Below are 18,136 nucleotides of genomic sequence, written 5' to 3' on the forward strand. Positions count from 1 at the left end.
GTGAGGGGCCCCGGCTCGGCCCGGAGGCGGCAGGGCGGTGAGGGGGAGCCCCGGGCCCGCTCCGCACCCGCGGGTCCCAGGGGCGGCGGGAGGGAGCAGGCAGCGGGCGTTGTGGAAGAAGTAGGGGCGGCCTGCGAGGATTGTTACTACAGCGGTTCCATGGTGTAATGGTTAGCACTCTGGACTCTGAATCCAGCGATCCGAGTTCAAATCTCGGTGGAACCTAGGGCATTCTTTTTCTCCCCCCCCCAACATTCTTTTGAATGCCGTAACAATGGGCACGACGCTCCTTTCTCCACTCTGTTGTGGGCTTCTAAATGAATACACGCAGCACAAGTCACGCCTCATGACTTCTTTTAGTTCCATCTTTTACCCATCCAAGGCATGGGCGCCTTCCTCCTGCCGTCATGGGCCAGTGGCAGCACCCCAGGGGCTTGCTTCCACAGGGAGAAGGCCTCAGATTGGTCTGCAGCCCCACTAAAATTCGGGTGGGTTAGCAAAATCCTCCAGGTCTCACAGCTCTGTCCACACCCAGGGCAAGAGCAGCGTTCAAAGCCAACAACACTCAATACGAGGCGTCACTTCTATAGGAGGTATCAGCAAGCTCGTTGGGTTCATGAGGCACAAAACATGGCCTCAGGGACCATTGAGAGGTGGCAGCAGGTGAAGCACTGGTCTGAGACATCTGAAGAGGTAAGACTTGATGATTTGTCTGTGGCATGGTAAAAGGAGAACGTGGAAAAATACAGCAAAGCTAACCTCTGAAGGAGGTGTAAGCAGAAAGAGTAAAAGACATATATATACACATATCTGCCTTTAGGTGAGGTCATCTGAAATCAGCCCTGCCCCAGGCAGCTTGAAGAGGGAGGGTTTGCTCCCTCACGGTTTGCACCAGGATAGCCAGGTTTCTACCCATTCCAGTGCCCAGAGGAACAACAGGCCCCCAGGCCGCCATGGCCCTGCTGCCCGCCGGCTGCTCCGTCCTCAGAGCCAGTACCCCTCATCTGCCCTGCACCAGGAGAGATGTCAGCTTTGTTGTCGGCTTCCACTGCCACAGGCTGGAGGCCTAGGCCTAAATAGAAAGGATAAAAATAGCAGTGGTGCCCAGATGATTAAACCAAGGTCCTTAGACCTCACTCTGTTTTCACTGGCTTGCCGCGAGCAGCGGCAGTATGTTAGCCATCTCAGCAGCCAGTGGCCATGTTATCATTTCTGTGTGAGGAAAGAAACCCCCAGGCACCCGCGGCAGCGCTGTGCATCAGTTACCGTCTGCTGGGATGATAATGAGCCATAACCTGATCCTTTCCACTTAAAAATGCTTCACGCTGCCTCAGAGCTTCCGAGTGAAGAAAACAAGACACTCATAACAAAGATAGACAGGGTGCAACTGAATCCCCACTCAAACATCAGAGAATTTAGGAAGGAGCATCACGGACTAGGCTACCACAGGCTACCACAGGCCTCCAGCGAGCCCCCAGCAGATCCTGCATGGCTTGGATTGATCCTTTTTATCTCCAGGTGAACTCAGAACACCCAAAATCTAGAGTCTGAAAGTGCTGCTCCTGCTTCTGCCACTTTCAGAGGTTACTCTACTGCATTGAGTTGCGCAGTGAAATGTGTAAAGGCTGGGGTATATTTATAGCTGTGTAGTTAAAGTTTCCATCTCACATCCTATTTGCGGTCCTCTATTGAACTTTTTCATTAACAAACATGACTTTTTCAGGCCTAGTTTCACCCTCCAGAAATGCTACTAGTTTCAAAAAATTTAAAATAACACAGATTAAGGATTTTTAGTTATCCTTCTGTAAAAGTTGCTCTCGTTTTTGTGTTTGGGGTTTTGTTTGTCATATGGGAGCTGGGAAAGACCCGTTATTTACGTTTTTCATATGTGTAAGTATTACTTCCTCTTGCACCAAATTGCAGATGTTCCTTAGCTGGAACTGTCTCATCCTACATGAGACTTTAGGGCACAAAATGAGGACAATGTGTCTTCTGGCTGAACTGAAAATCACGATCCCTACATTGCTGTACTGTTATCACTTGTTGAACTTAAGACATTAAGAAGCAGAGACGTTTTTGCGCACCATGTAACACAGAAATTACCATGGAGTGCCATGTATATGAGCAGCAGCAGGGGCTATTTCCAGCTAAGACGGCTTAATGCATTTGATTGTTTTGATTAAATGTGTTCTTCACAGAGCTGAGAGGCAGAACTGAAACAGCAGAAGGAAATACAGATCCAAACAGCAGCCAGTTGACAGCAGTGCATGAGGTTAAAGTCTTATATTCTGTTGAGCCCTGGGTTAATTTTGTTCCTGCTCAGGCAAGCCCCAGATGAGAATATACAAACCCTCAGGAAATGTCATTGTCAGCGAAGACAGTTTTTGGCTGCTCTGCTCTTTCTTTGTGCCCCCCTCCTGAATCACGCTGCTGCAGTTACGGGATGGTCTGGGACACCTCCTGCGCAGCTGAAACATGGCCAAAAAGCAGAGGTCAGGCCTGAAATAACAGAGGACTGTGTGCTCTGGGACTGACAGCTTTTAATGTGAGAAAAGTCATTCAGCACTGGCATTTCTGCTGCATTAATTGCCATTAGTGTCATCCTTGCGGGAACACTAAATTCATTGCAAACCGTGAATTAGCGCTCTCTCATAATTCTTCAGTTTGTGCTTGGACACAACCATTTGTAGAGGCAGCACATTCCAAGCAACTGGAGCAGAGACAAGGAATGATACTCAGCTGGCCCTTGGATGCTCAATTTAACAAAAAGAAGCAGAGGTCATACTCATAACTGTGTATTTCCAGTTCTGTTCTGGAAATTCATAGAGCAGCTGCCAAAAAGTCCCAAGCTTTTGCCTCGGCAGCACCATTAACATGCAGATGTGTGCTGGGCTATCAACTCAGAGCTGCTCAGCCCCAGGTGCTGTGCATCAGGCTCCTTCTGCACACCCTCACTTCATCCTCCCACTTCTCTCCTGTCACCAACTCCTGAGAGAAATCCTGGGTGAATAAGGGTAAGGGAAATCTAACCACCATCTTCAATACTTGTAGCGTTCCCATGAGGTCACAGTTTCTCCGCAGAAAACACCAGCTGGATTTGCCATGGAAATAGAAGAACAAGAAACAAGGATGGACAGCATTTGCTGCTGGTCCCATCTCTTCTGGCTCTGTCTTCCCCACATGCAGTTTGCAAAGCCCATCACTTTGCAAAGCACAGCGAAAGGTTTGGAGTTGGAAGTTGCAATGTCTCCGACTTGTCCTTGAATGGCTGTTGACCCACATTCCCATTTCTCAGATGAAAGGAGCCAGTGGCTTCCCAGGGCAGGAGGCAGGAAGGACAAAAGCAAAGCCCCACAACCTACTGTGTTGTATCAGAGGAGAAATATTTCCCGAGGGGAAAATCCAATCAATACTTTGCAATTTTCTAACAAGCCATGAATCATTGCAATTATGCAGAGATAATTCAAGCTTTCCAATCCAGCTGCTAAATTAGAGAAAAGCAGACTCTTTGCACTCACTACCCTTAGTTTAACATGTCAGTCCAAAAAACAAACTTCAAATGTAAAATAGATCAACAGAAGTAATAAGAAGAAAACTCTTTTAAAAACCTCTGGACCAAATTAAAGGGTTTATGATGTACAAGGAGTTCTATTTTTCTGGTAATTCTATGCCAGAGGTAGTAGCAATAAAAATGCATGGGGTTGATTTTTCTGATGATAATTACTTGAATTCCAGTACACGCTCTATTCTTTTTCTAGTTCTACAGCTCATATAAGTAGAAATGGACCAAATCAAATATTTCCTATAAGTCAGCCTTTTCCTTCCTAACCCTGGAGTTGGAATAACAAAGGATCTGGAGCTGAATGTCAGCCTATTCAAAGTCAAACCTCATCCTGGTCTAGCTGTTCTCCAGGGATCTGTATGGCACTGAAGAAAGAGTGGGAAGGGAGCAGCTCTAGAAAAATTAACATTCTGGAAACATTTTTTTGTTAGGCCAATATTACAGTAAGCAGAAGAGAAGGAATATCTTCTGCACCCTTGGGGAACGGGAATGGAACACAGGAGACTCAATGACTTGGTGTTTCTTGTGATGACTGTCAGAATGAAGTCATCAGCCTCCTGCATCCATTTTGGACTCGACACACATCTCCTAGTCTGCGTCTGTTGCCTCCAGAGACAAATTAGCGAGATAATACTGGCAGCTCCAAGATAACTGCTGGCCAAGATATAATTCCTGAGACATGGCTCAAAATCTTAGTCTTACTGACCTGCGACAGAATTTTATTTCCTACCCAAGGCCAAAATCTACTTGCTGTTTGTATATTTAATAGGATTGTCACTACCAGACAAACACCATGTAGAGGACAGTAGTGCAAGCATTATCACACTGCCCATCACCTTCTAATTTGGATTCAAAGGGTCAGCCCTCGGGAAGGAAGGAGGCAGTCTGACTTCTGTGGCCAGTTCGTTCACTGCTGAAATAACCAGCAGAGCTGGCTGGCTGTGCTCAGCATAGCGATGCTCGTTGTGAAGCTCTACAAATTATCCAGGGAGCCAGGCTGAGGCTATAAAACTTTGCTCATTAAAATCATTAGAGAGCTGTCAGATGGAACAACTGGGATGCCTTTGATCTGGCAGAATACCCTTCCTCCTGCTCGCAGACTTTGGGAACCATCCAGTTCCCCATAATTATTTTTTTCAAGTCATTCAAACAATACTCATTGTTTTTTCATAGAGTGCAATAACTTCTTGAGGCAAACCGGAGGCTGTAACAGCTATAACAAGACTAATTCATTAAATGGAAACCCTGATATTTCAATGATTCCTCCATAAATATGTTCATAATTGGTTTTGCCAAGAAAGTGACAAAATGTTGCTCATAATCCCAAAGATATTCCTTATAAATCCACTAGGTGTCCTACTGTTTTCAAGTAATTAGGCTCAATTCTATTTATTTATTTATTTATCTATTTCCTAATTTTGCCAGTGAGAAATTAGTTTGAGTTTTTGTGGAATTAGGTCTGGGTTTCCAGGCTGAAGAAACATGTACGTATGGTTTATGCAACAGCAGGACATCTGGCTCACGGCGGCAGCTCTTTTGGCAAATGCGACTAACGTTTCGCACAGAGACCAACTCAAGGTTAGAGGCTGGAAAAGAAAAGGGAAAAGAATCTGCCTTCCTCTCTTGGGAATGCTAAACAATGTCCATCAGAGCCAAATCCTCTCCTAGGTCAACCTTGGGCTGCTATTTATAGGACTGCTAAAGTGAGCCCAATGCTGACCTTAAAGGTGGTAGCAAAATGTGTCCTTAATCACAGCCGCTCCGCTCAGGCTGCAATTTTGACATTCCTGGTCACCGTTCCAGTCCTTGATGGGCTTCTGCTGCCTGCCAGCACTCGCGCCTGTCTGCAAAGGCCAGCACAGCACCCGCTCACGAGGTGTCCTGTCACTGCAAACGCGGAGGGCATGTCAAATATATGCCAAGAAAAGCAAGCTGTAAGGCAGCCAAAGGATAATTTTCTCATCCCAGAAAATAGTTGGGGTGGAGTGCAGCCATCGTCAAGCTGCTTGGCTGCTCCTTCATTGTGCAACCCAGAGCACATGCAGTGGGTGAAGTCATGCTGCTTGGGACATCCCTCAGCCACCCTGGGATCTGTTGCTTCCACTGAGTCTCACCACGGCAATCTAAACTTCCCTGAAACAGTCATCTCTGCAGACATACAGAAAGCATTTTTCATTTCACGTCTTTCAGTGCTCAGAAAGGGGTATTTGTAATTTTTCGGTGAGGGATGACGACAAGGTTATTTTCCAGGTCTTGTCACAGAAGCACAAATCTCATACTTTATAAACCCTCTATAGGCTTACCCTGTGCCAAGTGGTGATTGTTGCTTTTGCAGATTCCCATCTCATTCACTCTAGATGCACAGGGGTGCCACATCTTGAACTTAACCCAAATCTACATGATGCAAGCGATGACAAAATCAGGTTTCTTTTCCATTTAAAAAATGCCGGAGAAAAAGATGCTCTCAAACAATGATTTTGTCTCCTAGGTGCTTCATGGGCAGAAATACTGCCCACAGCTATTGGCTTTGCGAATAGGCACCAGAGAAGTGTCAGCTCCAGCTTAGTCACAGGCTGCAAGGAGAAATCAGAGGGAGATCAACAGCCTCGTGTCCTTGGCCCATCAGGATTCCTTGCCATCAGGCATTGCGCATCACGGGAAGTGCCGAGCATCTGTCCTCTGCCATGTGGTATATTACTGCCTCTATTTCTTGCTATTTGTTTTGAAGGTATGACAGTCATTTTCCTGACAACCTGCAAGAAGAAAAGATACTCCAATCTTCCGCTTGTATGTATATATAGATACCTGCTGCAGCACCATCCATATGCAGCCTGCACCATATGCTAACTGTGACAGAGTGTAACCTGGTCCAGCGCGTGTGTTTGCTGTTATACATAACAAATACCTCGAGCCTTGCCATGATTCAGTGCATTATGCATGGGAGCCATCTGGTCCCGTAGCTTAAGAAGGAAACTGAAAATTTGATAAAAGCACAAATGGTCGCAATGAGAGAGACTGAAAAGATGTGTTGATATTCCAAGCAGGAGTCTCCTTCTGTGGGGGCTAATCTCATCACCTATTGCCTCTTTCCCGCTCCTTTCTCTGGAAAGCTGCTGTCAGACAGGTTGCACTCTCAGCACTGTGAGTATGCGCACCTTTGGGATTCTAAAAATGTGTTTCATGTGCTTGGGCAAACCTCCTGGGACAAGATTTTTCTCACTAGCCAGCTGTGCAGTAAGCAAACTGTGCAAGATGTTTGGAGCACTGCACATTTTATGGAGCTTGGATTGATCAAGAATTCTGGCTGGTTTAAAATGCACTATCAATTAGGATTATTCATTAATATCATGCCATCACTGTGCAGAATTATGCTTTATGGTTTTGACAGATTGAAAGGAGATCCTTCTCAGCTTGCCTAGATGTTCTCAACCCTGGAGAGGAGATATACTCCAGGGATATCAGGAGCAACAAGGAACCCAGTGCAATGGAGGGGGTAGAGTTGTGGATTGGCTTGGATTTGGTCAAGAGTTTGTGAACAACTTGGCCAGAAGACTGGGTTACTAAAACTGCCTTAACTAGATTTTGTAGCCAGACCAGGTTTCCCCCATTGTGACTCTGCTTTCTGGTGTTTGGAGGGCACAGCGAAGGCAGGCAGACAGAAGCTGCCTATTTTAGCAAATCTCTGCAGGGAATGCACAAGCTTCAGAGAGGTCCACATTTGTTTCCTCTGACACCGAATTAATGGGAATTGATGTATTGATTCTGCAATTCTCCTGAAGATTGCTTCACATTTTGGCATATTTCCAAGCTGGTTAGATGCAATGTGCACACAGTTCAAGACAGATATTTAATTTTTCTAATATGAATACAGTTGAAAAAGTCTGTTCTCTGTGAAATCCAGAAAATAATAACATTATGATAATGAAAATAGTGCAGCCATTCCTGCTTTATACTGACTATTTTCATGTCCGGACGCTCCTTTTGTTTTAATACAACCAACCCCTCCAATATCACAGAATTATGAAGACGTTTGCTAATAGTAGAAATTAATTCAGTATTTTTCATTTTGTTTTCCTTTACCAGTTAGGGTATACTCTTCAGGGGAAATGTGATCTGCTGTTCTGTGTGTGTAGAATACACAGCGTTATGGTAGAGCTCTACCAAATTGAGCTACTACTACTATTGGTGTTAAGCAATAATAACCTGAGACAGTCATTTACCAGTCTCATGAGTTTAAATCAGCAGTCTTTGTGGATTTTTCCACATTTAACTATTTAAATATACCACCTCATATGCTCTACTTGTAGGCTGTCTGAACATCTCTGTGCCAAGCAAGCTCCTGGTCCTAGATATGAGACAGCATCTTGCATTAGGGGTGGAGTAACAGGCTTGTGTTTTCATGCTTTGATCACTGTGTTGCTGCTTTTACGATCTCACTAGGAAAGTTACTTGATGTTTCTTTATTTTGAGTGTCAGCACGGTTTCTGCAAATGTTTGAAGTCATCTTTGTATTTCATTTATTTTCTGGCAAAACAGCATCCATCTGCAGTTTGGGAATAGAACATGTAACAAACTGCATACAACTCCAAAGCACAGAACATGAAATTTCTGGGCAAAATTCTCCTCCATTTACATAACTCTTCAGTAGTGTCTTCACCTTTCCCATTGTGGCTCTGAAACCCATTTTCATTTTGTTGTGTCAGACCCAAAGGATCTACCATATATGGATAAATATGGTTTCATCACAACTGTTGTAATTTCCTAGGGAAATTTACAATCTCAGAGGAAGTACGTAAAGATGCATTTACAGTACATGGGCCTCAACACTCTAAGAAATACACCACTGTCACTTGTTCTCTGTTAGTAGTTTTCAGCAGAAATAAAAAGATGATGTAGGTGGAGAAGTGCCTGAATTATCTGGAGCAGAGACTTCCTCCGTATACACAAGCAGAGAATCTGCACTGTGTGGCTGAACTCATTTTTAAAAAATAATGTTCAACAGCTCTTTCTTTAAACAAAGAAAAAGCTTGCTGTGAGCTATTTGATATTTACTTTGTATAACTCTGTTCCTTGGCTGTCCAGGCTCTAGAAGTGCTGTTCTGCCACCCGAAGACAGATTGCCTGGATTGGAAGCCCCAGCCCTGATTCAGGGAAGCACATGGTTTCCTTACAATGATTATGATGGTTATAATTACTATTCAGTATATGGTGCAATTGTTGTGGTGTTTAAAAGAGAACAAAACAAAACAAAACAAAGCAGTTTTGGAAAGGAAAACACAGCATTAGAAAAAAAAAAAAAAGTAAAATAGGAAGTGGTTGACCTTTAGGAGATAATTCTATCTGCAAGTGTCTGCTGTCCAGTGTTTCTAGTGATCAGAAAATGGAAAGAAAAAAATCCATTAAATATCCCAGTGCTCCTTTAGAAACTAATGCACCTCCTTTTCTGTAGGTATAATATTTTACATCTTCTGTTCAACAGCTGTTGGTGTCAAAGGCCAAGCACAATGTACGTAGAATACAGGGACCGAAGTTTTTCATCAGCTGCTGAAGGCAAAATCAACTAAAGCTGTAGCAGATGTTCGCTTACTTCCTGTCTGCTTATCAGCCCTGCAAAGACACTTCTTTTTTGTACTTGTTATGCCAAGTGTAACTATGGAGATCTAATACAAGCTGCGCAAGAGCGATACAGTGAATGGTTCTTTACGTATTTGGTTATGAATGATCAAGCAAAATATTATGGTTTCTAAGAACTCCCTCAAATTTTTCAGCACGTACATTAGTCATACCCCTCTTACAACAAGAAAACAGCAGTGTACAAAATAATTTAAGAAACAGTACATTACCATGGCTCTATAAAGATTAAAATAAATAACATTACTGAACTGTTACTCATTAAACCTCCCATAAGATCCTCTTACGTTAGACCTGCCCTTCCGATTGGGGCAGTTGTCAGAGAAGAGCCCATGCGATGCATTTAGGTTACACCAACTGAACAGTAGCTGCCATGCTTGATGATAATTGCATTCTTTAGGTTAAAAAATAAAATAGAATTAGCATCTGCTGGGATTCATTGACTTCAGCTCACATCACTTGTATAACGGCAGAGTGAAGATGTTAGTTTGGCTTCCGTGTGTTTGTATTTTGCATGTTGTTTCTAATATACCAAGAAATGAGGAGCAGTGTGTCCCAACCAACTGTACTCCTCCAAGGCCTTGAATATGCTATAGAACAGAGTTCTTAACAATCAGTTTAAAAAATAAGTAACATTAAACATTTTTTTCAGTAATACAGGTGCACATCAACTGCTTTAATTCCTGTTTATATTAGTTATTAGCTACTGTAAACTATAATTTTAATATGAATTACTATATGCAAATGTTAAAACAGTATTCTATCTGAACTTGGGCTTTGAGCTAGTTTAATAGACCGATTTTCACACTGATGCATTTAAATTGATATGCATTCCCAGTACAGGCAAGACCTAGGGCAATTAGGTTTATTGCTTAATAGACTATAGTTCTTCTTCCCTTATGAAATACAAATAAAGAAATTTACTTTACATAAATCCAAGCACAGGTGGCTTTGCTTTAAGGTTTAAACATTAACAGTAACAGAAAAGGACAGTTTTGGAACGGTTCCTCTGGCCGTAGGAACTGGTGCAGCAGGAAATCAAAATGACAGCTGTGGTCTACCACTGGTAGACCTGGTTGTACATGGCCCTGTGGGAGACAAAAGGTTTCAGAGCCACAGTGGCTCCGCTGGCATTTGCCACGTTTCACGTAATGCTCTCAAGGAAAAAGAGCACTAGGTGACCCTTACTGCCACTTTTAAAATGTTGACAGCACTGCAAATCGGTGGAGTTCACAAACGCAGAGCTGGCCCGGAAAATGCAAACAGTGGGCGCTGGGATTCCTCGAGCAGTCCTTCTGGTGCTGATAGTTTGTATTACAACAAAGTACAGGGGGCCCACGTCCTCCAGGGAGATGAAGCACTTTGGTATGATTGGTTCCAGGGGAGGCAGGCACGGTAATTCTTCTGAAAAAAATGAGCTTCCATCTGAAAGCTGTAGACCTAAAATTCAGTCATTTGCCTTTCCCCAGAGCCGAGCAATGACAAGACAACATAAGAAGCAGAAGAGAGCTGTTGTTGAAGATGGAAGATATTGAGGGACTTCATGAAACACACAGATTTGCAGGCAAAAGATGCATTTGATGAATCTTTTCTGTGAAGCATCTGGGAAAACACCACAAGAGGTACAAAGCTGAAAGGGGAAAAGGAGAAAAAACGGGACCCAGGGATTAAACTCATATGAATTGGGGGCTGAGGTTGGGAGTGGGGAGAAGGTGAGCACAGTTCTTTGGGTGAGTTCCTGGAAGGAATGCAGTAAAGATATTCAAAAAGCAAGATACTGCTACTGTGACTGGGTAAGTGGATTTTCAGCTGAAGCATTTGAAAATAGAGATCAGTATTTGGAATTAGACTCTAAGGGATAACACAGTAGGAAGGGGGATGGACGAGATGGCTTAACAGGGTTTCATTGTAGTCAAATTAATTCAGTTTAAATAATTAATTCTCTTTTAAATTGACTCTAGTCTGCACGCTTGACATTTTGGAAGAGCTGCCATTCCCCAGCCTTCTGGTAAACGCTTTTGCATCTGTTTTCCATTGTTTCCTTCTTGAAAAAAATCCTTGTCACTAACAGGAACCATCAGCAGCATGGAACAAATTGACTTGCCAAGGACATTTCCTCCAACCTCATTATTTATACTGGAAGTATTCTTTTTTGTATTACGAGTTAGGCCGTGATTTAAAGAATTTGCCATATATTAAGTTAGTTTTATGCTGTCACTGCGAGTCAAATTCAAACTCAGTTAAGTGAATTACTCACATTACATCAACATTTGGCCATACTTTTTCAAGGAGGTGATCAAGCGGTCGCTAATGAATCCACAGTTATTTCTGCTGGCGTTCACATACAGAACTCATCACCACTGCAGCAGAGAGCCTCCCCATGGTATGAAGGGTATGGATCAGATGTGTCACTTTCTGCAGTTAGCGGATTGTATTTGAGTTGTAAGTGGCTGAGATGGCCGATGTAAGACTTGGGGTAGCTTGGGTTAAACAAATAGGTTTTGTATTTTTTTCTCAAGGTGCATTGGTTTGCATTCACCCTCCTGTCCTTTGTCAGCTCCAGGCTGCAGACCAGGTGCTAAGAAAGTGTTCATCTCCTCTAAATGTTCGTGTTGAAAGTGGCAGAACTGTTTTGGAAAATGGATACAAACATAAAAACTCAAGAGAGTTCTGCCTGCATGAGGAGTCTGCTGAGGTTAGGAGCTCCTTTAGGCAAGCTGGACCAAACCCTCCGCGAGCTCGGAAAAGGGCAGAAACTTGCTGTGACCTACATCCATGGTGACTCACTGGTGAGATTTGATGTTGTTACTCTGTTTACCTCTGTTTCTGAGCAGTTGTTCACATTTTAAACAACTACATGCTTACCTAGCCCAATGGATAGATGAGTATAATTAAGGCCCAATATAACATGGCAAGTAGTTGTAATAATGTATGGGAACATTCCAAAGCAGTTACAGAAGAAAAGAATTTCAGATAATTAGGAGAGGAGTTGGAGAGTGATGCAGATTTTAAAAGTACCCAAGATAAAATAACAGATACTAAAAATATCTATATTGAGATGAAATCCTCATGGCTCAGTACTTGAGCCAACCTCCATTCTTTAGGAATTTGTAAGACAATTGTCCAAATAGGGTAGGCTATGGTGTATTTCCTTATTCTGGTGGGCTTGCACTTACACTTCAAAGCATCTTATGCTGAAAAAAAACACAGGTCTGTCTTAACAGTGCAATTACAATATTTTTTAATATGTTCTGAAGTAGCTATAGCTTTTTTAAAATTAGTTTTAATTCTATGTAGCAAAAATACTAATAGTGAAATTTCTGTATCTTGAAGGACAAGATCAGTGACAGCAGGGCTTGAGATGCATTTTTTCAGTCAAGACACATTTTTTAAATACCTGTGAATCTCTAGTTAATAGCCAAGGAATTATGAATCAAGCTTGCAAATGAAATACTGAAGTGCCATTTTTTCTTCTTTTCTGCATGATGTGTTTTCTGACTAGGTACAAGATTTTGAACGTATTGAAAGTACTGAAAGGATTGAAAACATTTTGAAAGAAAGAATCATTCTGAAGTGCTATAGAGTTTCAGAAAAGCAGTAGAGCTGCGTTATGAGAACATCAGCTACAATTTGGGTCAGATTTTCAGTGCCGATGTGTCAGATGCATTTTCTTGGAAACCCTCCATGACAGTTAGTGAGAAGAGTGACCCAATGTTTTCGCACCGCACAAAACAACTGTTCTATTTGCTGATGTCATTTGCTCATATTTCTAAAGCAGTGTCCTGTTGAAGCTTGTTCAGGAGCAGAGTTTTTCTCATGGAATGGTTTCAGACAGGGAGTGTAAAAAATCTCCTTGGTGCATCTTGACAGATCTCAATCAGACTTGTCGGTTTTCTGAATTTTAATGATCTAGTTTTATTTCCAGATAATGATTATTTATGCAAATGAGATGCCTTATAAATAAATATGGAAATGATTCCACAACATTAATTACAGGCCTTATGGTTTAAATACTTAAAAAATTAAAGGCAAATGGTGACGTGGATTGTTTCTGAGTTTATAACTGAGTTATTTTGGTGGTTTGCTTTATTTCAACATGACTTCCATATGTAGGACAGTGTTTCCTCAACTAAAGAAAACTATATTATGCGCCTGGGTATGTCAAAGGATATCAAAGGATAATAAAAATCAAAATGCATCATACAGTGGAAGTAGTAATTGGAAACTGAGATTTCAGAATGTGTTTGTCTAAGAATCAACTAAATTAGTTTTTCTTGGAGAATCTCAGCTTAAGTGTTGTTATCCCATTACTCAAAAATTAAAGTTTTAAATTAATTATAATACTTTGCACTTCTATAGCTGTTTCTCTTGAGAATCTCAATAATGTTCTACAAACATTAATTAAGCCTAATAGTACCCCTGAGAAGTGGTTAACGGATAGATATACTTCACTTAACCCATCATGATATGAGTGATCTTTGGAACAAAATACAAAAAATGGAAACAGCAGGACTACACAAGAGCCTGAACTAAGTAGTGGGGCATGTTTAGACACATGGAATGGAATTACTTGGACTAGCCATGATTTGAAGATAAATATAAGTACAAAAAAAACAAGGAATTGAGATCTGTAAGTGACCAAAAGCAGTTGTATGCCTGGTGTGAGAGAAGGTACCCACAGCACCACAGCATCACACCGAGTGACTCTGGGTGATAAATTGGACTGATTCAGAGAAAAGACCGCTATTTCTGGAAATCACCTCCAGCTGGGCCAAAGAGCATGAGTCCAAATCAAACCTCTGAGGCTGATGCATGAACAGCAGCGGTAACAGTTAAGTCCTTACTCCCACCCTTGAGGGTACAGGGGCTGCTGAAAATAGCAACAAAACAGCAGTAGCAGCGTGTACGTTTACAGCCTGAGACTGTTATTTTTGCTGGCAAATCTGCATGCATAATTTCCTTCCTGATACTACTCCACAAAGAGAAGCTTTTTTTTACCTTGTTTTAATGATGAGGGCAATACTTAAAAGTGGGTTAGTGCTGGACCAGGCAACAGGTTGTTTTCCCACACGCGTTAGGACTTGGACCATCCTCAAGCAACCTTTCTACCGTCCCATTCTCAAAAAATCTGCTGCAAATATTTGTTTCAGAGCTTCCAGTCTCTACAGGAAGAGCCACTCCAGAAATATGTCCCAGCTGTACATACCTATTTGCCTTCTAACAGGAGACGAGGTATGGCATCACTTGCTTGATACCCCTACACACAGCAACACATCCAAGCTCAGTGTTAACTGTTTTCTCACCAATTAATACCAATGGCCATCCGATGGGCTTCCTTCATTTGATATCTGATAGTAGCCGCATTGCTGCAATGCCTTGTGAATAGATTTAGCATTTGCTGAGGAAAACTTTATCCTGAACAGCTTTAAATCTTGAAAGGCACACTTGGATACTCTGAGGAAGCAAAGCAGCAATGAAAAATGAAATGATAATAACTCTGCATATATTTTTTGTTTATAGAAATGAGTCAGAAACATTTGGGTCTCCTCTCTTTGGGTAAGTTTTCTTTCCTTTTTGTTTCCCAGCATTTCTCTGCTTTTGGGACTACAAACTCCCACATAAATATTGGCAGTAAATCCTTGCTGAGAAAGTCTACCTGCTGGAGGAAAATCTGCTCGTTTTATCTAAGTGGAATGCCTAGACACTACAATTAGACTTTATCCTTGCTCATATACAACAAAATTGTTTATTTACATTTTGTGGATTGCAAATCATGACATACATGACTCTGATGCCTAATGAACCTCCCTGCAGTGCTTCTGCTGAGCTCAGTGGCCTTTGGATCAGGCTCCATGTTTGCTTCCTTTCCCCATATTTTTAGCTGCTTCAGTAAGTATTTTATCTAGAGAAGGGTCTGAGACTTCTTTTTTTTGCATATATGCATGATATTCTATTGCCTCTTTTATAATTTATAACCAGTAGTTTCCCTGGAGTGCAAAAGCTTTTCAGAAAGACTACAGTTGAAGCAGGAAAAGGAAGGGTAACTGCACCATTGTATTGCTGCATCACAATATTAAATCATTTGTTATTTCGTAATCTGCCCTAGAATTTAATTATTCAAAGTAGGGACAGTCTCTTTATGTCAAAAGGGTTAAGTTCCAGATTTTCAAATATGCATGTTTTAAAGAAAAAGGAAAAAAAAAAAAAAAAAAAGAAGGAAAGAAAATGTTGCTTCATTTCCAGTGTGATTCCAGCTTGCCAAAGGCTCCATTTCATTGCATAAGCCTCCGGATATAGATCCATTACTGTATCATAAAGTGGGTTACTGGACAGGGTAAGGCCATCCATCCTCTGAAATGCAGAGTGTTGTTTTGCCAGTTACATGGCTTTATAATTATCCATTATCATTATCTTTACAGTTATTTTTTACCAAGGTTACAGATATGTCATGTCTCTTCTGCTGAGTTCTTTTGGAGCCTCATTCTTCCCCCAAAGAGACGTGGATGAGCAGTGCACAGAGCACTTAGCACATAGCACACATAGCACATAGCACAGCCAAATAAGTTCAAAAGGAATAAAATTGGTAAGAAAATGGCCAGATTAAGCCCCAGACTTATTACTTAAGAAACTAAAATAGTTTTGTCTATGGAAGCCAGGAAATACTGGGAATAATAATAGCTTTTTTTCTTTTTTTTTTCTTTTTTCTTTTCTTTTTTTTTTTTTGAGCACTGCTGAAGCCTTGTGAATTATAAGTAGTCAAATCTCACGATCCTGGGACAAAGTCTGTTTAAACCATGTTCTAGGACAGAGAAGTTCTTGACTCCATTCCTGGCACTGTCCCTGACCATCTGCCACTTGTTCTCTGCCTTGCTTCAGTTTACCCATGTGTAAAATGCACTTAAAATAAGTGAAACCATGCGCTGAAATTTACTTTAGTACCACAAACTAGAAATCCAGGGGCTGCAACATGGAAAAAAATGGTTCCGTGGTTGCCAGTCCTAGAAACCCTGGGAGTCTCCCTAGCCGCACTCCTGGGGAAGCTAAATCGGACTGACAGCGCTCCACCCTGTACTTGAGAGGCAGCAGAACACCACATTCAGCGTGCACGTCGCCTGCCCACCTGCAGCACACGCGTTTGTTGACTCGTTTAATAGACTCACAATGGATAAGAATCTGATCCAACACTAACTGGAATTAATATGAACACTTCTGTTGACTTAATGATCTTTGGGTCAGTCTTCACGTGCATGCAGAGACCACTGCTTTGAGATCCCCAGTGTTCCCACCAAGGGATAGGCTTTGTTGGACTGACACATAGGCACATTTCTGTGCAACAAGCCTGCAGGAGCTGTGCACACAGTGAATCTGTCTCTGCCTGTACAGTAACACTATTCACTGATGCTGCTCTTTATTCAGAAACAAATACAGCACTATAGTCATTATTGCTCATAGACCCTTTCGCACATGGCTTTAGATGAGTCTTAATGTGGAAAATTGATGACAAGCTATGCAGGAAAGCTTTGCAGCTAGATATAAGTCAGGAAAGGTGGCTTGATAGAGGTGTTGACAAGCTAATAATGAAATAGAGCATTACAATTAAATGTGCTAGTGGGGACCTGGGGATGAAAGTGTGCCACAGCCAACAGAGAGAGTAAACAGCAGGTAGGTCACAGGGAGAAAGTAGAAGAGGCTTGATGGAATAGGGTAAGAAGGAGGGGGAGATGGGAGAACAAGAAAGACGGGACAGAGATATGCATGTGGGTAGCTGTGATGGCAGCACTGGGCAGAAACTATTTTGTTTGATGTTTGTATCAGGACTTACACAGTGAGGTCTGCATCCCTGGCTGTGATTTGTTGACATTTGCACAATATGTAATTAAATACAGATAAGTCCTAAGAGGACAGAATTGGTGGAGGGAAATAAACAGGTTGGGTTATAAATTAACAGCAAATCAAAGATATCTACATAAAGACTTACATATTATGTGAGCTGAAAACTATGAAAACTGCCATGGAATGTTTAAGAATGGTATTTCTGTAAAATTAAAGTTTTCATTAGAAACAGGCAATATTCCAATGGAATCCAAACACTGACACATGAACTATTCATGCATCAGTGCAATGACTTTGCATCAGCTTACAGGCAGCCAAAACAATATTCAAGAGCTGAAACAATACACTTATGGGCCTGTTCCTACCTAAGGATGGAACATAAAATCCACAAACCTTGAATGCAAACACCGAACATGTAAAAAACAAGTATGGGAAAAGAGCACAGAGTAGTCTGCATATCAAAATTATTTACACAAGCCAAAATATGGACTTTATTATTGCTAATTATTTGAAAATACTCCCAGGATTGAAATCCATCCAAAATTATCATAGGATTTAGAAAATATTCTACCAGAGCACTACACAATTTAAGGTATCCCTACAGAACATAGACCAGCCTGCTTTAAAATACTGAGGTACTGAGTTCTCAATTTCTCTATTGACTCCGCTGTATATTGCTGAGAGATAAAATATCCATATGGGTGTGGCAATAAATGCATTTTATGTAGAAATACAAGAAATGGGCAATGTTGTTCTTGTAGTGCCTGCTTGGGATAGAGGTCGACACATTCCTTAGTCAGTATGCTGTCTGTTGATCAAAAAAGAGTCAGACTCAGCTCACAAAAATCAAAGCTGGCAGCACAAAGCTGTGTCTGCGTGTGCAGGCTTGCACATGGGTGCCTCTGCCTGGGTCGAGGCTGGCTTGTGTCAGATGCTCCGTTTCCTACATGGGGGTAGGAGGAGCAATGCTTCTGCTGTAAGGAGTCTTGTTATTTTTAAAAGTGTGGGGAAAAAAGTAATATTGTGCACTTTTTGCTTTCATAGTCTCCTATTCAGTCATATTTTCAAGAGGGATGAGGTAAACCAATATAGAAGATTTGAACGTTAAGC

The 18,136-nt window shown here is 41.8% G+C and overlaps 1 long non-coding RNA gene across 1 annotated transcript; it reads left to right on the forward strand.

Moving 5' to 3' along the window:
* Positions 1 to 78: 78 nt before the first annotated feature.
* LOC310905238 lies at positions 79 to 17,772 on the forward strand. Its single transcript, XR_014588879.1, has 5 exons — positions 79 to 693; positions 6,051 to 6,703; positions 10,663 to 10,815; positions 11,751 to 11,982; positions 14,344 to 17,772. It is a non-coding gene; the product is annotated as an uncharacterized lncRNA (long non-coding RNA).
* Positions 17,773 to 18,136: the final 364 nt, after the last annotated feature.

Source organism: Anser anser (assembly GCF_964211835.1).
Source record: "Anser anser genome assembly, chromosome: 10".
In the NCBI taxonomy this organism is placed as follows: domain Eukaryota; kingdom Metazoa; phylum Chordata; class Aves; order Anseriformes; family Anatidae; genus Anser; species Anser anser.